Genomic DNA, 23,536 nt, shown 5'->3' with positions numbered 1-23,536 from the left:
AAATGTAATGTCAGATGTGGGATTCGAACCCACGCCTCCAGAGGAGACTGCGACCTGAACGCAGCGCCTTAGACCGCTCGGCCATCCTGACGTATTTGAACAGACCCTTCGAATCAATGAACACAAAACGCCATCATGGTTACTGTTCTCGTATGTTCAAATGTCCGTACAACAAGGACCGATAATAAACCCCAGCTACCATGCGCTGTAACCTTACCATAGTTGCATGGATTACACTACTTACATAAACTAATGCACCGAAATGGACGTGCACACAAAGAAACCTCCTTACCTTTTCCAAATGTTCTCCATATTACAAAGTTTGAACAGATAATCACAATCAACAAAATCCAAATGTAATGTCAGAAGTGGGATTCGAACCCACGCCTCCAGAGGAGACTGCGACCTGAACGCAGCGCCTTAGACCGCTCGGCCATCCTGACGTATTTCAACATACCCTTCGAATCAATGAAGACAAAACGCCATCATGGTTACTGTTCTCGTATGTTCAAATGTCCGTACAACAAGGACCGATAATAAACCCCAGCTACCATGCGCTGTAACGTTAGCATAGTTGCATGGATTACACTACTTACATAAACTAATGCACCGACACGGACGTGCAAACACACAGATTGAGACAGAAAGACACCCCTCTCATTTCCCCTTTCTACTACCCCAAAGTAGCCAGCCAGTCACTTTGAGTTTAAACCTCCTTACTTTTTCCAAATGTTCTCCATATTACAAAGTTTGAACAGATAATCACAATCAACGAAATCCAAATGTAATGTCAGAAGTGGGATTCGAACCCTCGCCTCCAAAGGGGACTGCGACCTGAACGCAGCGCCTTTGACCGCTCGGCCCTCCTGACGTATTTCAACAATACCCTTCGAATCAATGAACACATATCGCCATCATGGTTACTGTTCTCGTATGTTCAAATGTCCGTACAACAAGGACCGATAATAAACCCCAGCTACCATGCGCTGTAACGTTAGCATAGTTGCATGGATTACACTACTTACATAAACTAATGCACCGACACGGACGTGCAAACCCACAGATTGAGACAGAAAGACACCCCTCTCATTTCCCCTTTCTACTACCCCAAATTAGCCAGCCAGTCACTTTGTGTTTAAACCTCCTTACTTTTTCCAAATGTTCTCCATATTACAAAGTTTGAACCGATAATCAAAATCAACGAAATCCAAATGTAATGTCAGAAGTGGGATTCGAACCCACGCCTCCAGAGGAGACTGCGACCTGAACGCAGCGCCTTAGACCGCTCGGCCATCCTGACGTATTTCAACAGACCCTTCGAATCAATGAACACAAAACGCCATCATGGTTACTGTTCTCGTATGTTCAAATGTCCGTACAACAAGGACCGATAATAAACCCCAGCTACTATGCGCTGTAACCTTACAATAGTTGCATGGATTACTCTACTTACATAAAGTAATGCACCGAAATGGACGTGCACACAAAGAAACCTCCTTACCATTTCCAAATGTTCTCCATATTACAAAGTTTGAACAGATAATAACAATCAACGAAATCCAAATGTAATATCAGAAGTGGGATTCGAACCCACGCCTCCAGAGGAGACTACGACCTACGAGAACCTTACTGTTCTCGTATGTTCAAATGTCCGTACAACAGGGACCGATAATAAACCCCAGCTACCATGCGCTGTAACGTTAGCATAGTTGCATGGATTACACTACTTACGTAAACTAATGCACCGACACGGACGTGCAAACACACAGGTTGAAACAGAAAGACACCCCTCTCATTTCCCCTTTCTACTACCCCAAAGTAGCCAGCCAGTCACTTTGAGTTTAAACCTCCTTACCTTTTCCAAATGTTCTCCATATTACAAAGTTTGAACAGATAATCACAATCAACAAAATCCAAATGTAATGTCAGAAGTGGGATTCGAACCCACGCCTCCAGAGGAGACTGCGACCTGAACGCAGCGCCTTAGACCGCTCGGCCATCCTGACGTATTTCAACAGACCCTTCGAATCAATGAACACAAAACGCCATCATGGTTACTGTTCTCGTATGTTCAAATGTCCGTACAACAAGGACCGATAATAAACCCCAGCTACCATGCGCTGTAACGTTAGCATAGTTGCATGGATTACACTACTTACATAAACTAATGCACCGACACGGACGTGCAAACACACAGATTGAGACAGAAAGACACCCCTCTCATTTCCCCTTTCTACTACCCCAAAGTAGCCAGCCAGTCACTTTGAGTTTAAACCTCCTTACCTTTTCCAAATGTTCTCCGTATTACAAAGTTTGAACAGATAATCACCATCAACGAAATCCAAATGTAATGTCAGAAGTGGCATTCTAACCCACGCCACCAGAGGAGACTGCGACCTGAACGCAGCGCCTTAGACCGCTCGGCCATCCTGACGTATGTTATTAGACCCTTCGAATCAATCAACACAAAACGCCATCATGGTTACTGCTCTCGTATGTTCAAATGTCTGTAAAAGAAGGACCGATAATAAACCCCAGCTACCATGCACTGTAACCCTACCATAGTTACATGGATTACACTACTTACATAAACTAATGCCCCGACACGGACGTGCAAACACACAGATTGAGACAGAAAGACACCCCTCTCATTTTCCCTTTCTACTACCCCAAAGTAGCCAGCCAGTCACTTTGAATTTAAACCTCCTTAACTTTTCCAAATGTTCTCCATATTACAAAGTTTGAACAGATAATCACAATCAACGAAATCCAAATGTAATGTTAGAAGTGGGATTCGAACCCGAGCCTCCAGTGGAGACTGCGACCTGAACGCAGCGCCTTAGACCGCTCGGCCATCCGGACGAAATTCATCATACCCCTTCGAATCAATCAACACGAAACGGATTTAATTGAATGCGCTGTAACGTTAGCATAGTTGCATGGATTACACTACTTACGTAAACTAATGCACCGACACGGACGTGCAAACACACAGATTGAGACAGAAAGACACCCCTCTCATTTCCCCTTTCTACTACCCCAAAGTAGCCAGCCAGTCACTTTGAGTTTAAACCTCCTTACCTTTTCCAAATGTTCTCCGTATTACAAAGTTTGAACAGATAATCACAATCAACGAAATCCAAATGTAATGTCAGAAGTGGGATTCGAACTCACGCCTCCAGAGGAGACTGCGACCTGAACGCAGCGCCTTAGACCGCTCGGCCATCCGGACGAAATCCATCATACCCCTTCGAATCAATCAACACGAAACGAATTTAATTTAATGCGCTGTAACGTTAGCATAGTTGCATGGATTACACTACTTACGTAAACTAATGCACCGACACGGACGTGCAAACACACAGATTGAAACAGAAAGACACCCCTCTCATTTCCCCTTTCTACTACCCCAAAGTAGCCAGCCAGTCACTTTGAGTTTAAACCTCCTTACCTTTTCCAAATGTTCTCCATATTACAAAGATTGAACAGATAATCACAATCAACGAAATCCAAATGTAATGTCAGAAGTGGGATTCGAACCCACGCCTCCAGAGGAGACTGCGACCTGAACGCAGCGCCTTAGACCGCTCGGCCATCCTGACGTATTTTAACAGACCCTTCGAATCAATCAAGACAAAACGCCATCATGGTTACTGTTCTCGTATGTTCAAATGTCCGTACAACAAGGACCGATAATAAACCCCAGCTACCATGCGCTGTAACGTTAGCATAGTTGCATGGATTACACTACTTACATAAACTAATGCACCGACACGGTCGTGCAAACACACAGATTGAGACAGAAAGACAGCCCTCTCATTTCCCCTTTCTACTACCCCAAAGTAGCCAGCCAGTCACTTTCAGTTTAAACCTCCTTACTTTTTCCAAATGTTCTCCATATTACAAAGTTTGAACAGATAATCACAATCAACGAAATCCAAATGTAATGTCAGATGTGGGATTCGAACCCACGCCTCCAGAGGAGACTGCGACCTGAACGCAGCGCCTTAGACCGCTCGGCAATCCTGACGTATTTCAACACACCCTTCGAATCAATGAACACAAAACGCCATCATGGTTACTGTTCTCGTATGTTCAAATGTCCGTACAACAAGGACCGATAATAAACCCCAGCTACCATGCGCTGTAACGTTAGCTTAGTTGCATGGATTACACTACTTACATAAACTAATGCACCGACACGGACGTGCAAACACACAGATTGAGACAGAAAGACACCCCTCTCATTTCCCCTTTCTACTACCCCAAAGTAGCCAGCCAGTCACTTTGAGTTAAAACCTCCTTACTTTTTCCAAATGTTCTCCATATTACAAAGTTTGAACAGATAATCACAATCAACGAAATCCAAATGTAATGTCAGATGTGGGATTCAAACCCAGGCCTCCAGAGGAGACTGCGACCTGAACGCAGCGCCTTAGACCGCTCGGCAATCCTGACGTATTTCAACACACCCTTCGAATCAATGAACACAAAACGCCATCATGGTTACTGTTCTCGTATGTTCAAATGTCCGTACAACAAGGACCGATAATAAACCCCAGCTACCATGCGCTGTAACGTTAGCTTAGTTGCATGGATTACACTACTTACATAAACTAATGCACCGACACGGACGTGCAAACACACAGATTGAGACAGAAAGACACCCCTCTCATTTCCCCTTTCTACTACCCCAAAGTAGCCAGCCAGTCATTTTGAATTTAAACCTCCTTAACTTTTCCAAATGTCCTCCATATTACAAACTTTGAACAGATAATCACAATCAACGAAATTCAAATGTAATGTCAGAAGTGGGATTCGAACCCACGCCTCCAGAGGAGACTGCGACCTGAACGCAGCGCCTTAGACCGCTCGGCCATCCTGACGTATTTCACCAGACCCTTCGAATCAATGAAGACAAAACGCCATCATGGTTACTGTTCTCGTATGTTCAATTGTCCGTACAACAAGGACCGATAATAAACCCCAGCTACCAAGCGCTGTAACGTTAGCATAATTGCATGGATTACACTACTTACATAAACTAATGCACCGAAATGGACGTGCACACAAAGAAACCTCCTTACCTTTTCCAAATGTTCTCCGTATTACAAAGTTTGAACAGATAATCACAATCAACGAAATCCAAATGTAATGTCAGATGTGGGATTCGAACCCACGCCTCCAGAGGAGACTGCGACCTGAACGCAGCGCCTTAGACCGCTCGGCCATCCTGACGTATTTCACCAGACCCTTCGAATCAATCAAGACAAAACGCCATCATGGTTACTGTTCTCGTATGTTCAAATGTCCGTACAACAAGGACCGATAATAAACCCCAGCTACCATGCGCTGTAACGTTAGCATAGTTGCATGGATTACACTACTTACATAAACTAATGCACCGACACGGACGTACAAACACACAGATTGAGACAGAAAGACACCCCCTCTCATTTCCCCTTTCTACTACCCCAAAGTAGCCAGCCAATCACTTTGAGTTTAAACCTCCTTAATTTTTCCAAATGTTCTCCATATTACAAAGTTTGAACAGATAATCACAATCAACGAAATCCAAATGTAATGTCAGAAGTGGGATTCGAACCCACGCCTCCAGAGGAGACTGCGACCTGAACGCAGCGCCTTAGACCGCTCGGCCATCCTGACGTATTTCAACAGACCCTTCGAATCAATGAACACAAAACGCCATCATGGTTACTGTTCTCGTATGTTCAAATGTCCGTACAACAAGGACCGATAATAAACCCCAGCTACCATGCGCTGTAACCTTACCATAGTTGCATGGATTACACTACTTACATAAACTAATGCACCGAAATGGACGTGCACACAAAGAAACCTCCTTACCTTTTCCAAATGTTCTCCATATTACAAAGTTTGAACAGATAATCACAATCAACAAAATCCAAATGTAATGTCAGAAGTGGGATTCGAACCCACGCCTCCAGAGGAGACTGCGACCTGAACGCAGCGCCTTAGACCGCTCGGCCATCCTGACGTATTTCAACAGACCCTTCGAATCAATGACGACAAAACGCCATCATGGTTACTGTTCTCGTATGTTCAAATGTCCGTACAACAAGGACCGATAATAAACCCCAGCTACCATGCGCTGTAACGTTAGCATAGTTGCATGGATTACACTACTTACATAAACTAATGCACCGACACGGACGTGCAAACACACAGATTGAGACAGAAAGACACCCCTCTCATTTCCCCTTTCTACTACCCCAAAGTAGCCAGCCAGTCACTTTGAGTTTAAACCTCCTTACTTTTTCCAAATGCTCTCCATATTACAAAGTTTGAACAGATAATCACAATCAACGAAATCCAAATGTAATGTCAGATGTGGGATTCGAACCCACGCCTCCAGAGGAGACTGCGACCTGAACGCAGCGCCTTAGACCGCTCGGCCATCCTGACGTATTTCAACATACACTTCGAATCAATGAACACAAAACGCCATCATGGTTACTGTTCTCGTATGTTCAAATGTCCGTACAACAAGGACCGATAATAAACCCCAGCTACCATGCGCTGTAACCTTACCATAGTTGCATGGATTACACTACTTACATAAACTAATGCACCGAAATGGACGTGCACACAAAGAAACCTCCTTACCTTTTCCAAATATTCTCCATGTTACAAAGTTTGAACAGATAATCACAATCAACAAGATCATAATGTAGTGTCAGAAGTGGGATTCTAACCCACGCCTCCAGTGGAGACTGCGACCTGAACGCAGAGCCTTAGACCGCCCGGCCATCCTGACATATTGCATCAGACCCCTTTGAATCAATCAACACAAAACGCCATCATGGTTACTGCTCTCGTATGTTCAAATGTCTGTAAAACATGGACCGATAATAAACCCCAGCTACCATGCGCTGTAACGTTACCATAGTTACATGGATTACACTACTTACATAAACTAATGCACGGACGTGCACACAAAGATTGAGACAGAAAGACACCCCTCTCATTACCCATTTCCATCAACCTTTTCCAAATGTTCACCATATTACAAAGTTTGAACAGATAATCACAATCAACGAAATCCAAATGTAACGTCAAAAATAAGATTCGAACCGACGCCTCCAGAATAGACTGCGACCTGAACGCAGCGCCTTAGACCGCTGGGCCATCCTGACGTATTACCACAATACCCTTCGAATCAATGAACACAAATCGCCATCATGGTTACTGTTCTCGTATGTTCAAATGTCCGTACAACAAGGACCGATAATAAACCCCAGCTACCATGCGCTGTAACGTTAGCATAGTTGCATGGATTACACTACTTACATAAACTAATGCACCGACACGGACGTGCAAACACACAGATTGAGACAGAAAGACACGCCTCTCATTTCCCCTTTCTACTACCCCAAAGTAGCCAGTCAGTCACTTTGAGTTTAAACCTCCTTTCCTTTTCCAAATGTTCTCCGTATTACAAAGTTTGAACAGATAATCACAATCAACGAAATCCAAATGTAATGTCAGTAGTGGCATTCGAACCCACGCCACCAGAGGAGACTGCAACCTGAACGCAGCGCCTTAGACCGCTCGGCCATCCTGACGTATTTTATTAGACCCTTCGAATCAATCAACACAAAACGCCATCATGGTTACTGCTCTCGTATGTTCAAATATCTGTAAAACAAGGACCGATAATAAACCCCAGCTACCATGCACTGTAACCCTACCATAGTTACATGGATTACACTACTTACATAAGCTAATGCCCCGACACGGACGTGCAAACACACAGATTGAGACAGAAAGACACCCCTCTCATTTTCCCTTTCTACTACCCCAAAGTAGCCAGCCAGTCACTTTGAATTTAAACCTCCTTAACTTTTCCAAATGTTCTCCATATTACAAAGTTTGAACAGATAATCACAATCAACGAAATCCAAATGTAATGTTAGAAGTGGGATTCGAACCCGAGCCTCCAGTGGAGACTGCGACCTGAACGCAGCGCCTTAGACCGCTCGGCCATCCGGACGAAATTCATCATACCCCTTCGAATCAATCAACACGAAACGAATTTAAAAAACTCTATGTTCATATGTTCATTCAGCAATTCATAAGTTGATAGGGCTAGGCTAGTATAAACTGAATAAACAAATCGAATAAACAAATAATTAAAGTATTTCATTTTGATGGTGATGGTTTTAGCATATCATTTAGCTTTGTTAAATGTTTCTTTGTCTTGTTTTAGCATATAATGCTTTGTTGATAATATGCAATAGAAACATTTCTGTTCTGTTGTGACATAGGCTACAATAGGCCTAATCATTAATAATAAAAAAACACCTGCCACAGCACTGTTTTTTTTTTCGGGGGGGGGAGGGGGGGGGGGGGCATCCAACATTTGTGCCCAGGGTCCTGTGACTGCTTAATCCGGGCCTGCGCACATGGCTAATTTGCATACGTGCACAGGACTGGTTGGCTCCGCAAGGCAAATAATGGAACATATCTATCTATCTAGGCCTTTCTGTCTATCTATCTATCAACGCGTGTCTAGTTTTAATGTGATGTATTGTGTGTATGTCCAGTACAGACTTGTTCTGTGTGGTCTTGTAGGCTACTGTCCTGTATGGGCCGAACCACCTAAATGGATTCCCGACGATTTGTGTCGTTTGGTATTAATAAAGACTTGACTAGGCTATCTATCTATCTAGACTATTTAATTAACAATTATTCACCTCAGGCTCCGTGAATAGTGGGGAATAGAGGGATAAAAGACAAGAGATATATCCCTTGTCATTTATCCCTCGTCTTGTCGATTAGTTTGTTTATGTGACGATTTCAAAAACTTTTTTGGTTTTGTTTAAAGCATGCTACACGCGATTGGTTGGTTAGATTGGTGGCATGGAGAGCAAATTAAAATGATTCCCGTTTAAATACGAACGTTCTACATGTACCCTATAAATACTCCCGCTTATCATCACTTGATATCCAAACCACTATGGCGTTTCGATCTCTGAACTGAAAAAGGTTTTGTTCAGTGAGTGAATAAAGGTAGGTAGGAACCAAAGTGCCTGCCGATGTTCCCTGGGATCCACGCAAGCGAAGAGCGTCTACATTCCGATTGGCTGTCAGTGTTTGGCCACTGAAGCGAATAATAGTCATTTGCATAAAGTTAAAAAGTCTCAACTTCTTTTTGACGCTCTGGTCGCTCAACTTTGGCCGCTGGTAGCGTTGGTCGCTTTGGTCGCTTTGGTCGCTCTTGCCCATAGAAAGTGAATGACTTCCGGCAATTTGGTCGCTCAATTCGCTTCTGGTGTGGACGTACAGTAACCATGATAGGGTGTTGTTTTTATTGACTCGAAACAATAATAGCGTCGTCAGGATGGCCGAGCGGGCGCTGCGTTCAGGTCGCAGTCTCCTCTGGGGGCGTGGGTTCGAATCCCACTTCTGACACTTCTTTTGGATCTCATTGATTGTGATTATTTGTTCAAACTTGATAAGGAGGTTCAAACTCAAAGTGACAGGCTACGTTGGGGTAGTGGAAATGTGTAATGAGAGCGGTGTCTGTGTGTCTTTCTGTCTCAGTCTCTTTACAGACATTTGAACATACAAGAGCAGTTTAACCATGATGGTGTAATGTGTTTCTTGATTCTAACAGAAGTTAGTAAATCGTCAGGATGGACGGGCGGTCTAAGGTGCAGTGTTCAGTTCGCAGCCTCCTCTGGAAGCGTTGTTTCGAATCCCACTTTTGACACCAATTTTGGATCTCGTTGATTGTGATTATCTGGTCAAACCTGATAAGGAGGTTCAAACTCAAAGTGACAGGCTACGGTGGGGTAGTGGAAATGGGTAATGAATGAGAGGGGTGTGTGCGTGTTTTTCTGTCTCAGTCTGTGTGTGTGTGTGTGTGTGTGTGTGTGTGTGTGTGTGTGTGTGTGTGTGTGTGTGTGTGTGTGTGTGCGCATTAGTTACATGTGTAAGTAGTGTAACCCATGCAACTATGGTAACGTTACAGCGCATGTTAGCTGGGGTTTATTATCGGTCCTTGATTTACGGACATTTGAACATACGAGAGCAGTAACAATGATGGTGTTTTGTGTTCATTGATTCAAATGTATTATATAAATCGTCAGGATGGCCGAGCGGTCTAAGGCGCTGCGTTCAGGTCGCAGTCTCTTCTGGAGGCGTTGGTTCGAATCCCACTTCTGACATTGCATTTGGATTTCGTTGATTGTGATTATTTGTTCAAACTTTGTAATATGGAGAACATTTGGAAAAGCTAAGGAGGTTTAAACTCAAAGTGACTGGCTGGCAACATTGAGGTAGTAGAAAGGGGAAATGAGAGGGTTGTGTTTCTGTCTCAATCTATGTGTTTGCACGTCCGTGTCGGTGCATTAGTTTATATAAGTAGTTTAATCCATGCAACTATGGTAACGTTACAGCGCATGGTAGCTGCGGTTTACTATCGGTCCTTGTTTTACGGACGTTTGAACATACGAGAACAGTAACCATGATGGCGTTTTTTTGTTCATTGATTCGAAGGGTCTGAAGTAATACGTCAGGATGGCCGTGCGGTCTAAGGCGCTGCGTTAAGGTCGTAGTCCCCTCTGGAGGCCTGGGTTCGAATCCCACTTCTGACAATACATTTGGAATTCGTTGATTGTGATTATCTGTTCAAACTTTGTAATATGGAGAACATTTGGAAAAGTTAAGGAGGTTTAAACTCAAATTGACTGGCTGGCTACTTTGGGGTAGTAGAAAGGGGAAATGAGAGGGGTGTCTTTCTGTCTCAATCTGTGTGTTTCCACGTCCGTGTCGGTGCTTTAGTTTATGTAAGTAGTGTAATCCATGTAACTATGGTAGGGTTACAGTGCATGGTAGCTGGGCTTTATTATCGGTCCTTGTTTTACAGACATTTGAACATACGAGAGCAGTAACCATGATGGCGTTTTGTGTTAATTGATTCGAAGGGTCTTATGCAATACGTCATGATGTCCGAGCGGTCTAAGGCGCTGCGTTCAGGTCGCACTCTCAACTGGAGGGGTGGGTTTGAATCCCACTTCTGACAATACATTTGGATTTCGTTGATTGTGATTATCTGTTCAAACTTTGTAATATGGAGAACATTTGAAAAAGGTAAGGAGATTTAAACTCAAAGTGACTCGCTGGCCAAGGTTGGGTAGTGGAAATGGGTAATGAGAGGGGTGTCATTCTGTCTCAATCTGTGTGTGTGTATGTGCATTAGTTCATGAAAGTAGTGTAATCCATGTAACTATGGTAAGGTTACAGCGCATGGTAGCTGCGGTTTACTATCGGTCCTTGTTTTACGGACATTTGAACATACGAGAGCAGTAACCATGATGGTGTGTTGTGTTTATTGATTCGAAAGGTGTTGTTAAAATACGTCAGGATGGCCGAGCGGTCTAAGGCGCTGCGTTCAGGTCGCAGTCTCCTTTGGAGGCGTGGGTTAATCCCACTTCTGACACTACATTATGATCTTGTTGATTGTGATTATCTGTTCAAACTTTGTAATATGGAGAACATTTGGAAAGGTAAGGAGATTTAAACTCAAAGTGACTGGCTGGCTACGGTGGGGTAGTGGAAATGGGTAATGAGAGGGGTGTCTTTCTGTCTCAATCTTTGTGTGCATGTCCGTGTCTGTGCATTAGTTTATCTAAGTAGTGTAATCCATGTAACTATGGTAACGTTACAGCGCATTAAATTAAATTCGTTTTGTGTTTATTGATTCAAAGGGGTCTTATGAAATATGTCAGGATGGCCGAGCGGTCTAAGGCGCTGCGTTCAGGTCGCAGTCTCCTCTGGAGGCGTGGGTTCGAATCCCACTTCTGACACTACATTTTGATCTTGTTGATTGTGATTATCTGTTCAAACTTTGTAATATGGAGAACATTTGGAAAGGTAAGGAGATTTAAACTCAAAGTGATTGTGATTATCTATTCAAACTTTGTAATATGGAGAACATTTGGAAAAGGTAAGGAGGTTTAAACTCAAAGTGACTGGCAGGCTACTTTGGGGTAGTAGAAAGGGGAAATGAGAGGGGTGTCTTTCTGTCTCAATCTGTGTGTTTGTACCTCCGTGTCGGTGCATTAGTTTATGTAAGAAGTGTAATAAGTAGTGTAATCCATGTAACTATGGTAAGGTTACAGCGCATGGTAGCTGGGGTTTATGATCAGTCCATGTTTTACGGACATTTGAACATACGAGAGCAATAACCATGATGGTGTGTTGTGTTTATTGATTCGAAAGTTATTGTTAAAATATGTTAGGATGGCTGAGCGGTCTAAGGTGCTGCGTTCAGGTTGCAGTCTCCTCTGGAGGCGTGGGTTGGAATCCCACTTCTGACACTACATTTTGATCTTGTTGATTGTGATTATCTGTTCAAACTTTGTAATTTGGAGAACATTTGGAAAGGTAAGGAGATTTAAACTCAAAATGACTGGCTGGCTACGGTGGGGTAGTGGAAATGGGTAATGAGAGGGGTGTCTTTCTGTCTCAATCTTTGTGTGCACGTCCGTGTCGGTGCATTAGTTTATGTAAGTAGTGTAATCTATGCAACTATGGTAAGGTTACAGCGCATGGTAGCTGGGGTTTATTATCGGTCCTTGTTGCACGGACATTTGAACATACGAGAACAGTAACCATGATGGCGTTTTGTGTTCATTGATTCGAAGGGTCAGTTTAAATACGTCAGGATGGCCGAGCGGTCTAAGGCGCTGCGTTCAGGTCGCAGTCTACTCTGGAGGCGTGAGTTCGATTCCCACTTCTGACATTACATTTGGATTTCGTTGATTGTTATTATCTGTTCAAACTTTGTAATATGGAGAACATTTGGAAAAGGTAAGGAGGTTTAAACTCAAAGCGATTGGCTGGCTACGGTGGGGTGGTGGAAATGGGTAATGAGAGGGGTGTCTTTCTGTCTCAATCTTTGTGTGCACGTCCGTGTCGGTGCATTAGTTTATGTAAGTAGTGTAATCCATGCAACTATGGTAAGGTTACAGCGCATGGTAGCAGGGGTTTATTATTGGTCCTTGTTGTACGGACATTTGAACATACGAGAACAGTAACCATGATGGCGTCTTGTGTTCATTGATTCGAAGGGGTATGATGAAACTTGTCACGATGGCCGAGCGGTCTAAGGCGCTGCGTTCAGGTCGCAGTCTCCTCTGGAGGCGTGGGTTTGAATCCCACTTCTGACATTACATTTGGATTTCGTTGATTGTGATTATCTGTTCAAACTTTGTAATATGGAGAACATTTGGAAAAGGTAAGGAGGTTTAAACTCAAAGTGACTGGCTGGCTACTTTGGGGTAGTAGAAAGGGGAAATGAGAGGGGTGTCTTTCTGTCTCAATCTGTGTGTTTGCACGTCCGTGTCGGTGCATTAGTTTATATAAGTAGTTTAATCCATGCAACTATGGTAACGCTACAGCGCATGGTAGCTGCGGTTTACTATCGGTCCTTCTTTTACGGACGTTTGAACATACGAGAACAGTAACCATGATGGCGTTTTGTGTTCATTGATTCGAAGGGTCTGAAGTAATACGTCAGGATGGCCGTGCGGTCTAAGGCGCTGCGTTAAGGTCGTAGTCCCCTCTGGAGGCGTGGGTTCGAATCCCACTTCTGACAATATGTGAGGGACCGGCGTGGTCGCCCCACGTATCTGGGATACGGCCAACTGGGAATTCCGAGTGTGAGCAAAAAATGAGGGCAATGGACTGAGGACTAAGAAAAAGTGAAGTTTTAATGTCTCCAAAACATTCACAAAAATAGAGCAACGTTCAAAAATGAAAAGGAAATGACTGCATCAGTCAGCAAACCAAACTAAGATAACATAAAACAGCATACCATAACATACGTTTCTCGTACTGGCCTCACTCCAAGCCAGCACCACCTTCAGCCCCAAACACCAAATGAAAAGGCCCTTAAATAGGGAAATGGTAATTGGACCAATCACGGCCATATGGGCCAGACCATTAGCTGGGGGAACATTTACCTAAAGCTAACATTACTATACTGCCCCCTACCGGGACGGAAGACTAACTTCCACCAGCCCAATCTAATACACACACACACAATATAATAATAATAATAATAATAATAATAAAAGCTCTAATGCGAGACAGTGAGAAGGGGGAGGATTTCACCTTCTCACATTTCCCACCACCTCTGGAGTTTCGCCAACAGGATGGCGAGACAAAAAGTCTGCCTCAGTATTCTGCCTTCCCGCTCGGTACTGCACCCTGAAACGCAATGGTTGCAGTGCCAAGAACCAGCGGGTGATGCGAGCATTCGAGTCCTTCATGCTACCCAGCCACTGTGAGGCGCGGTGATCCACAACGAAGGGGTCACGCCCCCTGTCTACCCCTTAGCAGCCTCTGTTACACAATCACAGAAAGGCCGCTTTACCAAGGGGATCAGTGGCATGACCCATGTTCATCGCCACATAGGCGCTGCGTGCTTTGCCGGCGAGGTAGGGTACTATAAAGACGGCCCAATCCTCTCTTGGCCAGCCAAAGCCATTGCTAACCTCACAAATGTCCTGAGGTACTGCTCAAATGTCGTCATCCTCTTCCAGCCTGGGAATGGCCGCCCTTGGCCAGGTCACAGGCGCTACTGGTGCAGTTGCTGGTGCAGGTGCTGGTGCATGTGCCAATGCCGGAGCTGGTGCTGGATCTGGTGCAGACGAAGGCCTCCGATCAGCCTCAACGTCCTCCCTGAGCTGGTTCAGCTGCATCTGGACACTCCTCCAGCGCTGCTCCTGCTTGGACGCCTCCCGCTCGAAGAGCCTACGCACTGCGGCAAGGTCCGACTCCTCAGGCGGGTCTCCGCCGGATGCCTGGTCCTCACCATGGCCGTCTTCCTCATCCATCTCGAGTAGAACCCCTCGGGACAGCCTCTGCTCCATTCGTCGCCAGATTCGGCCTCGTCCTCGCTGTCCACCGCGTCCTCTTCTTCCCCCTCGTCCCTCCAGTTTCTCAGAAGCGTCGAAAAAAAAAAAAATCCCACCACTGCCACCAAATATGAGGTACCGGAGTGGTCGCCCCACGTATCTGGGATACGGGCAACTGGGTATCGCGAGTGTGGGCAAGAATGAGGGCAATGGACTGACGACTAAGAAAAGTGAAGTTTTAATGTCTCCAAAACATTCACAAAAAATAGAGCAACGTTTCAAATGAAAAGGAAATGACTGCATCCGTCAGCAAACATAAACTAAGAAAATATAACATAGCATAGCCTAACATGAATCTAGCATAGCGTTACTAGTACTGGCCTCACATCAAGCCAGCACCTACCCTCAGCCCCAAACACCAAATGAAAAGGCCCTTAAATAGGGAAATGGTAATTGGACCAATCACGGCCATATGGGCCAGACCATTAGCTGGGGGAACATTTACCTAAAGCTAACATTACTATACTGCCCCCTACCGGGACGGAAGACTAACTTCCACCAGCCCAATCTAATACACACACACACAATATAATAATAATAATAATAATAATAATAATAATAATAATAATAATAATAATAATAAAAGCTCTAATGCGAGACAGTGAGAAGGGGGAGGATTTCACCTTCTCACACAATGCATTTGGATTTCGTTGATTGTGATTATCTGTTCAAACTTTGTAATATGGAGAACATTTGGAAAAGTTAAGGAGGTTTAAACTCAAATTGACTGGCTGGTTACTTTGGGGTAGTAGAAAGGGGAAATGAGAGGGGTGTCTTTCTGTCTCAATCTTTGTGTTTCCACGTCCGTGTCGGTGCTTTAGTTTATGTAAGTAGTGTAATCCATGTAACTATGGTAGGGTTACAGTGCATGGTAGCTGGGCTTTATTATCGGTCCTTGTTTTACAGACATTTGAACATACGAGAGCAGTAACCATGATGGCGTTTTGTGTTAATTGATTCGAAGGGTCTTATGCAATACGTCATGATGTCCGAGCGGTCTAAGGCGCTGCGTTCAGGTCGCAGTCTCAACTGGAAGGGTGGGTTTGAATCCCACTTCTGACAATACATTTGGATTTCGTTGATTGTGATTATCTGTTCAAACTTTGTAATATGGAGAACATTTGAAAAAGGTAAGGAGATTTAAACTCAAAGTGACTCGCTGGCCAAGGTTGGGTGGTGGAAATGGGTAATGAGAAGGGTGTCATTCTGTCTCAATCTGTGTGTGTGTATGTGCATTAGTTCATGAAAGTAGTGTAATCCATGTAACTATGGTAAGGTTACAGCGCATGGTAGCTGCGGTTTACTATCGGTCCTTGTTTTACGGACATTTGAACATACGAGAGCAGTAACCATGATGGTGTGTTGTGTTTATTGATTCGAAAGGTGTTGTTAAAATACGTCAGGATGGCCGAGCGGTCTAAGGCGCTGCGTTCAGGTCGCAGTCTCCTCTGGAGGCGTGGGTTAATCCCACTTCTGACACTACATTATGATCTTGTTGATTGTGATTATCTGTTCAAACTTTGTAATATGGAGAACATTTGGAAAGGTAAGGAGATTTAAACTCAAAGTGACTGGCTGGCTACGGTGGGGTAGTGGAAATGGGTAATGAGAGGGGTGTCTTTCTGTCTCAATCTTTGTGTGCATGTCCGTGTCTGTGCATTAGTTTATCTAAGTAGTGTAATCCATGTAACTATGGTAACGTTACAGCGCATTAAATTAAATTCGTTTTGTGTTTATTGATTCGAAGGGATCTTATGAAATATGTCAGGATGGCCGAGCGGTCTAAGGCGCTGCGTTCAGGTCGCAGTCTCCTCTGGAGGCGTGGGTTCGAATCCCACTTCTGACACTACATTTTGATCTTGTTGATTGTGATTATCTGTTCAAACTTTGTAATATGGAGAACATTTGGAAAGGTAAGGAGATTTAAACTCAAAGTGATTGTGATTATCTATTCAAACTTTGTAATATGGAGAACATTTGGAAAAGGTAAGGAGGTTTAAACTCAAAGTGACTGGCAGGCTACTTTGGGGTAGTACAAAGGGGAAATGAGAGGGGTGTCTTTCTGTCTCAATCTGTGTGTTTGTACCTCCGTGTCGGTGCATTAGTTTATGTAAGAAGTGTAATAAGTAGTGTAATCCATGTAACTATGGTAAGGTTACAGCGCATGGTAGCTGGGGTTTATGATCAGTCCATGTTTTACGGACATTTGAACATACGAGAGCAATAACCATGATGGTGTGTTGTGTTTATTGATTCGAAAGTTATTGTTAAAATATGTTAGGATGGCTGAGCGGTCTAAGGTGCTGCGTTCAGGTCGCAGTCTCCTCTGGAGGCGTGGGTTGGAATCCCACTTCTGACACTACATTTTGATCTTGTTGATTGTGATTATCTGTTCAAACTTTGTAATTTGGAGAACATTTGGAAAGGTAAGGAGATTTAAACTCAAAATGACTGGCTGGCTACGGTGGGGTAGTGGAAATGGGTAATGAGAGGGGTGTCTTTCTGTCTCAATCTTTGTTTGCACGTCCGTGTCGGTGCATTAGTTTATGTAAGTAGTGTAATCCATGCAACTATGGTAAGGTTACAGCGCATGGTAGCTGGGGTTTATTATCGGTCCTTGTTGTACGGACATTTGAACATACGAGAACAGTAACCATGATGGCGTTTTGTGTTCATTGATTCGAAGGGTCTGTTAAAGTTCGTCAGGATGGCCGAGCGGTCTAAGGCGCTGCGTTCAGGTCGCAGTCTCCTCTGGAGGCGTGGGTTCGAATCCCACTTCTGACATTACATTTGGATATCGTTGATTGTTATTATCTGTTCAAACTTTGTAATATGGAGAACATTTGGAAAAGGTAAGGAGGTTTAAACTCAAAGGGACTGGCTGGCTACGGTGGGGTGGTGGAAATGGGTTTTGAGAGGGGTGTCTTTCTGTCTCAATCTTTGTGTGCACGTCCGTGTCGGTGCATTAGTTTATGTAAGTAGTGTAATCCATGCAACTATGGTAAGGTTACAGCGCATGGTAGCTGGGGTTTATTATCGGTCCTTGTTGTACGGACATTTGAACAAACGAGAACAGTAACCATGATGGCGTTTTGTCTTCATTGATTCGAAGGGTCTGCTTAAATACGTCAGGATGGCCGAGCGGTCTAAGGCGCTGCGTTCAGGTCGCAGTCTCCACTGGAGGCTCGGGTTCGAATCCCACTTCTGACATTACATTTGGATTTCGTTGATTGTTATTATCTGTTCAAACTTTGTAATATGGAGAACATTTGGAAAAGGTAAGGAGGTTTCTTTGTGTGCACGTCCATTTCGGTGCATTAGTTTATGTAAGTAGTGTAATCCATGCAACTATGGTAAGGTTACAGCGCATGGTAGCTGGGGTTTATTATCGGTCCTTGTTGTACGGACATTTGAACATACGAGAACAGTAACCATGATGGCGTTTTGTGTTCATTGATTCGAAGGGTCTGTTGAAATACGTCAGGATTGCCGAGCGGTCTAAGGCGCTGCGTTCAGGTCGCAGTCTCCTCTGGAGGCGTGGGTTCGAATCCCACTTCCGACATTACATTTGGATTTCGTTGATTGTGATTATCTGTTCAAACTTTGTAATATGGAGAACATTTGGAAAAAGTAAGGAGGTTTAAACTCAAAGTGACTGGCTGGCTACTTTGGGGTAGTAGAAAGGGGAAATGAGAGGGGTGTCTTTCTGTCTCAATCTGTGTGTTTGCACGTCCGTGTCGGTGCATTAGTTTATGTAAGTAGTGTAATCCATGCAACTATGCTAACGTTACAGCGCATGGTAGCTGGGGTTTATTATCGGTCCTTGTTGTACGGACATTTGAACATACGAGAACAGTAACCATGATGGCGATTTGTGTTCATTGATTGGAAGGGTATTGTGGTAATACGTCAGGATTGCCCAGCGGTCTAAGGCGCTGCGTTCAGGTCGCAGTCTCTTCTGGAGGCGTCGGTTCGAATCTCATTTTTGACATTACATTTGGATTTCGTTGATTGTGATTATCTGTTCAAACTTTGTAATATGGTGAACATTTGGAAAAGGTTGATGGAAATGGGTAATGAGAGGGGTGTCTTTCTGTCTCAATCTTTGTGTGCACGTCCGTGCATTAGTTTATGTAAGTAGTGTAATCCATGTAACTATGGTAACGTTACAGCGCATGGTAGCTGGGGTTTATTATCGGTCCTTGTTTTACAGACATTTGAACATACGAGAGCAGTAACCATGATGGCGTTTTGTGTTGATTGATTCAAAGGGGTCTGATGCAATTTGTCAGGATGGCCGAGCGGTCTAAGGCGCTGCGTTCAGGTCGAAGTCTCCTCTGGAGGCGTGGGTTCGAATCCCACTTCTGACATTACATTTGGATTTCGTTGATTGTGATTATCTGTTCAAAGTTTGTAATATGGAGAACATTTGGAAAAGTTAAGGAGGTTTAAATTCAAAGTGACTGGCTGGCTACTTTGGGGTAGTAGAAAGGGGAAATGAGAGGGGTGTCTTTCTGTCTCAATCTGTGTGTTTGCACGTCCGTGTCGGTGCATTAGTTTATGTAAGTAGTGTAGTCCATGCAACTAAGCTAACGTTACAGCGCATGGTAGCTGGGGTTTATTATCGGTCCTTGTTGTACGGACATTTGAACATACGAGAACAGTAACCATGATGGCGATTTGTGTTCATTGAATCGAAGGGTATTGTTGAAATACGTCAGGAGGGCCGAGCGGTCAAAGGCGCTGCGTTCAGGTCGCAGTCTCCTCTGGAGATGTGGGTTCGAATCCCACTTCTGACATTACATTTGGATTTCGTTGATTGTGATTATCTGTTCAAACTTTGTAATATGGAGAACATTTGGAAAAGGTAAGGAGGTTTAAACTCAAAGTGACTGGCTGGCTACTTTGGGGTAGTAGAAAGGGGTAATGAGAGGGGTGTCTTTCTGTGTGTTTGCACGTCCGTGTCGGTGCATTAGTTTATGTAAGTAGTGTAATCCATGCAACTATGCTAACGTTACAGCGCATGGTAGCTGGGGTTTATTATCGGTCCTTGTTGTACGGACATTTGAACATACGAGAACAGTAACCATGATGGCGTTTTGTCTTTATTGATTCGAAGGGTCTGTTTAAATACGTCAGGATGGCCGAGCGGTCTAAGGCGCTGCGTTCAGGTCGAAGTCTGCTCTGGAGGCGTGGGTTCGAATCCCACTTCTGACGTTACATTTGGATTTCATTGATTGTGATTTTCTGTTCAAAGTTTGTAATATGGAGAACATTTGGAAAAGTTAAGGAGGTTTAAATTCAAAGTGACTGGCTGGCTACTTTGGGGTAGTAGAAAGGGGAAATGAGAGGGGTGTCTTTCTGTCTCAATCTGTGTGTTTGCACGTCCGTGTCGGTGCATTAGTTTATGTAAGTAGTGTAGTCCATGCAACTAAGCTAACGTTACAGCGCATGGTAGCTGGGGTTTATTATCGGTCCTTGTTGTACGGACATTTGAACATACGAGAACAGTAACCATGATGGCGATTTGTGTTCATTGAATCGAAGGGTATTGTTGAAATACGTCAGGAGGGCCGAGCGGTCAAAGGCGCTGCGTTCAGGTCGCAGTCTCCTCTGGAGGCGTGGGTTCGAATCCCACTTCTGACATTACATTTGGATTTCGTTGATTGTGATTATCTGTTCAAAGTTTGTAATATGAAGAACATTTGGAAAAGTTAAGGAGGTTTAAATTCAAAGTGACTGGCTGGCTACTTTGGGGTAGTAGAAAGGGGAAATGAGAGGGGTGTCTTTCTGTCTCAATCTGTGTGTTTGCACGTCCGTGTCGGTGCATTAGTTTATGTAAGTAGTGTAATCCATGCAACTAAGCTAACGTTACAGCGCATGGTAGCTGGGGTTTATTATCGGTCCTTGTTGTACGGACATTTGAACATACGAGAACAGTAACCATGATGGCGTTTTGTGTTCATTGATTCGAAGGGTGTGTTGAAATACGTCAGGATTGCCGAGCGGTCTAAGGCGCTGCGTTCAGGTCGCAGTCTCCTCTGGAGGCGTGGGTTCGAATCCCACATCTGACATTACATTTGGATTTCGTTGATTGTGATTATCTGTTCAAACTTTGTAATATGGAGAACATTTGGAAAAAGTAAGGAGGTTTAAACTCAAAGTGACTGGCTGGCTACTTTGGGGTAGTAGAAAGGGGAAATGAGAGGGGTGTGTTTCTGTCTCAATCTGTGTGTTTGCACGTCCGTGTCGGTGCATTAGTTTATGTAAGTAGTGTAATCCATGCAACTATGCTAACGTTACAGCGCATGGTAGCTGGGGTTTATTATCGGTCCTTGTTGTACGGACATTTGAACATACGAGAACAGTAACCATGATGGCGATTTGTGTTCATTGATTCGAAGGGTATTGTGGTAATACGTCAGGATGGCCCAGCGGTGTAAGGCGCTGCGTTCAGGTCGCAGTCTATTCTGGAGGCGTCGGTTCGAATCTCATTTTTGACATTACATTTGGATTTCGTTGATTGTGATTATCTGTTCAAACTTTGTAATATGGTGAACATTTGGAAAAGGTTGATGGAAATGGGTAATGAGAGGGGTGTCTTTCTGTCTCAATCTTTGTGTGCACGTCCGTGCATTAGTTTATGTAAGTAGTGTAATCCATGTAACTATGGTAACGTTACAGCGCATGGTAGCTGGGGTTTATGATCGGTCCTTGTTTTACAGACATTTGAACATACGAGAGCAGTAACCATGATGGCGTTTTGTGTTGATTGATTCAAAGGGGTCTGATGCAATATGTCAGGATGGCCGAGCGGTCTAAGGCGCTGCGTCCAGGTCGCAGTCTCCACTGGAGGCGTGGGTTTGAATCCCACTTCTGACACTACATTATGATCTTGTTGATTGTGATTATCTGTTCAAACTTTGTAATATGGAGAACATTTGGAAAAGGTAAGGAGGTTTAAACTCAAAGTGACTGGCTGGCTACTTTGGGGTAGTAGAAAGGGGAAATGAGAGGGGTGTCTTTCTGTCTCAATCTGTGTGTTTGCACGTCCGTGTCGGTGCATTAGTTTATGTAAGTAGTGTAATCCATGCAACTATGCTAACGTTACAGCGCATGGTAGCTGGGGTTTATTATCGGTCCTTGTTGTACGGACATTTGAACATACGAGAACAGTAACCATGATGGCGTTTTGTCTTCATTGATTCGAAGGGTCTGTTGAAATACGTCAGGATGGCCGAGCGGTCTAAGGCGCTGCGTTCAGGTCGCAGTCTCCTCTGGAGGCGTGGGTTCGAATCCCACTTCTGACATTACATTTGGATTTTGTTGATTGTGATTATCTGTTCAAACTTTGTAATATGGAGAACATTTGGAAAAGGTAAGGAGGTTTAAACTCAAAGTGACTGGCTGGCTACTTTGGGGTAGTAGAAAGGGGAAATGAGAGGGGTGTCTTTCTGTCTCAATCTGTGTGTTTGCACGTCCGTGTCGGTGCATTAGTTTACGTAAGTAGTGTAATCCATGCAACTACGTCCGTGTCGGTGCATTAGTTTATGTAAGTAGTGTAATCCATGCAACTATGCTAACGTTACAGCGCATGGTAGCTGGGGTTTATTATCGGTCCTTGTTGTACGGACATTTGAACATACGAGAACAGTAACCATGATGGCGTTTTGTGTTCATTGATTCGAAGGGTCTGTTGACATACGTCAGGATGGCCGAGCGGTCTAAGGCGCTGCGTTCAGGTCGCAGTCTCCTCTGGAGGCGTGGTTTCGAATCCCACTTCTGACATTACATTCGGATTTCGTTGATTTTGATTATCGGTTCAAACTTTGTAATATGGAGAACATTTGGAAAAAGTAAGGAGGTTTAAACACAAAGTGACTGGCTGGCTACTTTGGGGTAGTAGAAAGGGGAAATGAGAGGGGTGTCTTTCTGTCTCAATCTGTGGGTTTGCACGTCCGTGTCGGTGCATTAGTTTATGTAAGTAGTGTAATCCATGCAACTATGCTAACGTTACAGCGCATGGTAGCTGGGGTTTATTATCGGTCCTTGTTGTACGGACATTTGAACATACGAGAACAGTAACCATGATGGCGATTTGTGTTAATTGATTCGAAGGGTATTGGTGTAATATGTCAGGATGGCCGAGCGGTCTAAGGCGCTGCGTTCAGGTCGCAGTCTCCTCTGGAGGCATGGGTTCGAATCCCCCTTCTGACATTACATTTGGATTTCGTTGATTGTGATTTTCTGTTCAAACTTTGTAATATGGAGAACATTTGGAAAAGGTAAGGAGGTTTAAACACAAAGTGACTGGCTGGCTACTTTGGGGTAGTAGAAAGGGGAAATGAGAGGGGTGTCTTTCTGTCTCAATCTGTGGGTTTGCACGTCCGTGTCGGTGCATTAGTTTATGTAAGTAGTGTAATCCATGCAACTATGCTAACGTTACAGCGCATGGTAGCTGGGGTTTATTATCGGTCCTTGTTGTACGGACATTTGAACATACGAGAACAGTAAGGTTCTCGTAGGTCGCAGTCTCCTCTGGAGGCGTGGGTTCGAATCCCACT

General features: G+C 44.1%; 17 non-coding genes across 17 annotated transcripts; 7 read left to right on the top strand and 10 right to left on the bottom strand.

Moving 5' to 3' along the window:
- Window positions 1–8: 8 nt before the first annotated feature.
- On the bottom strand, window positions 9–91 carry trnal-cag (transfer RNA leucine (anticodon CAG)). Its single transcript has one exon. It is a non-coding gene; the product is annotated as a tRNA-Leu (tRNA).
- A 269-nt stretch (window positions 92–360) lies between these two features.
- On the bottom strand, window positions 361–443 carry trnal-cag (transfer RNA leucine (anticodon CAG)). The gene has a single exon. It is a non-coding gene; the product is annotated as a tRNA-Leu (tRNA).
- Window positions 444–1,217: 774 nt separating this feature from the next.
- On the bottom strand, window positions 1,218–1,300 carry trnal-cag (transfer RNA leucine (anticodon CAG)). Its single transcript has one exon. It is a non-coding gene; the product is annotated as a tRNA-Leu (tRNA).
- A 623-nt stretch (window positions 1,301–1,923) lies between these two features.
- Window positions 1,924–2,006, bottom strand: trnal-cag (transfer RNA leucine (anticodon CAG)). Its single transcript has one exon. It is a non-coding gene; the product is annotated as a tRNA-Leu (tRNA).
- A 1,513-nt stretch (window positions 2,007–3,519) lies between these two features.
- On the bottom strand, window positions 3,520–3,602 carry trnal-cag (transfer RNA leucine (anticodon CAG)). Its single transcript has one exon. It is a non-coding gene; the product is annotated as a tRNA-Leu (tRNA).
- Window positions 3,603–4,803: 1,201 nt separating this feature from the next.
- trnal-cag (transfer RNA leucine (anticodon CAG)) lies at window positions 4,804–4,886 on the bottom strand. The gene has a single exon. It is a non-coding gene; the product is annotated as a tRNA-Leu (tRNA).
- A 269-nt stretch (window positions 4,887–5,155) lies between these two features.
- Window positions 5,156–5,238, bottom strand: trnal-cag (transfer RNA leucine (anticodon CAG)). Its single transcript has one exon. It is a non-coding gene; the product is annotated as a tRNA-Leu (tRNA).
- A 346-nt stretch (window positions 5,239–5,584) lies between these two features.
- trnal-cag (transfer RNA leucine (anticodon CAG)) lies at window positions 5,585–5,667 on the bottom strand. The gene has a single exon. It is a non-coding gene; the product is annotated as a tRNA-Leu (tRNA).
- Window positions 5,668–5,936: 269 nt separating this feature from the next.
- trnal-cag (transfer RNA leucine (anticodon CAG)) lies at window positions 5,937–6,019 on the bottom strand. Its single transcript has one exon. It is a non-coding gene; the product is annotated as a tRNA-Leu (tRNA).
- Window positions 6,020–6,364: 345 nt separating this feature from the next.
- trnal-cag (transfer RNA leucine (anticodon CAG)) lies at window positions 6,365–6,447 on the bottom strand. The gene has a single exon. It is a non-coding gene; the product is annotated as a tRNA-Leu (tRNA).
- A 4,113-nt stretch (window positions 6,448–10,560) lies between these two features.
- On the top strand, window positions 10,561–10,643 carry trnal-aag (transfer RNA leucine (anticodon AAG)). The gene has a single exon. It is a non-coding gene; the product is annotated as a tRNA-Leu (tRNA).
- A 1,129-nt stretch (window positions 10,644–11,772) lies between these two features.
- On the top strand, window positions 11,773–11,855 carry trnal-cag (transfer RNA leucine (anticodon CAG)). Its single transcript has one exon. It is a non-coding gene; the product is annotated as a tRNA-Leu (tRNA).
- A 1,710-nt stretch (window positions 11,856–13,565) lies between these two features.
- Window positions 13,566–13,648, top strand: trnal-aag (transfer RNA leucine (anticodon AAG)). The gene has a single exon. It is a non-coding gene; the product is annotated as a tRNA-Leu (tRNA).
- A 3,087-nt stretch (window positions 13,649–16,735) lies between these two features.
- On the top strand, window positions 16,736–16,818 carry trnal-cag (transfer RNA leucine (anticodon CAG)). Its single transcript has one exon. It is a non-coding gene; the product is annotated as a tRNA-Leu (tRNA).
- An 855-nt stretch (window positions 16,819–17,673) lies between these two features.
- trnal-cag (transfer RNA leucine (anticodon CAG)) lies at window positions 17,674–17,756 on the top strand. Its single transcript has one exon. It is a non-coding gene; the product is annotated as a tRNA-Leu (tRNA).
- A 1,503-nt stretch (window positions 17,757–19,259) lies between these two features.
- trnal-cag (transfer RNA leucine (anticodon CAG)) lies at window positions 19,260–19,342 on the top strand. Its single transcript has one exon. It is a non-coding gene; the product is annotated as a tRNA-Leu (tRNA).
- A 2,857-nt stretch (window positions 19,343–22,199) lies between these two features.
- Window positions 22,200–22,282, top strand: trnal-cag (transfer RNA leucine (anticodon CAG)). Its single transcript has one exon. It is a non-coding gene; the product is annotated as a tRNA-Leu (tRNA).
- Window positions 22,283–23,536: the final 1,254 nt, after the last annotated feature.

This window comes from Gadus morhua, chromosome 2 (genome assembly GCF_902167405.1).
Source record: "Gadus morhua chromosome 2, gadMor3.0, whole genome shotgun sequence".
Taxonomy (NCBI): domain Eukaryota; kingdom Metazoa; phylum Chordata; class Actinopteri; order Gadiformes; family Gadidae; genus Gadus; species Gadus morhua.
This window is presented reverse-complemented; position numbering and strand designations above follow the sequence as displayed.